We start from the raw sequence: 696 nt of genomic DNA on the forward strand, positions 1-696 counted from the left end.
TAGGGATAACCAATAGATGGTCCATCATAATAAACAAAATGAGCTAATTAAGAGTTACAATTCAACCCAGACCTGCATTTTGTTGAAAACGCTAAGAAGAGGAAAATGTCACTGAAGATCAAACGGCAAATCAAGATCAACCCTCAGAAATGTTTCAATACAACGTCCATGGTGAAAGGAAAAAATACATCTATGGACCTTTTGTTTTTCTAAAGTAGCCTAACAGCCATTGCTTCTAAGGAGTAGGTAGCTTTATCTCAAACGCCTGCTCTTTTTAAAATATGTACACAGCTGCTATCCTCTGGCAAGCTAAACAATAACTAGCTAGAAATCGATACGGGGAGGGACCTACATTTAAACAACAGAACAGTCAGTACTTAAAATAAGCTTTGGCCCAGCAGTAGCATAGCAAACACACTAGGGAATTGGATTAAAATATAAGTTCCATTTGTTTGAACATATAAATTGGGATTTGGGACAAAAGGCACTTGAAAAGAGGGATTATACAGATCCTGCTACTAACTCAATGCATAGTTATTGAATTGGTCCGTACCAGTGGATGTCTTCAAGACCCCTGTTTGACAGAAGGTCTGTGAGAATGACCTACAAAGAAAGCCTGAAATTATAACATCAGCTCAAAAGTTTCAGGGGAATTTTCTCAACAACTGTGCCTCTAAAAGGTTTTCTGGGCGAATA

Source organism: Salmo trutta, chromosome 11 (assembly GCF_901001165.1).
Source record: "Salmo trutta chromosome 11, fSalTru1.1, whole genome shotgun sequence".
Taxonomy (NCBI): domain Eukaryota; kingdom Metazoa; phylum Chordata; class Actinopteri; order Salmoniformes; family Salmonidae; genus Salmo; species Salmo trutta.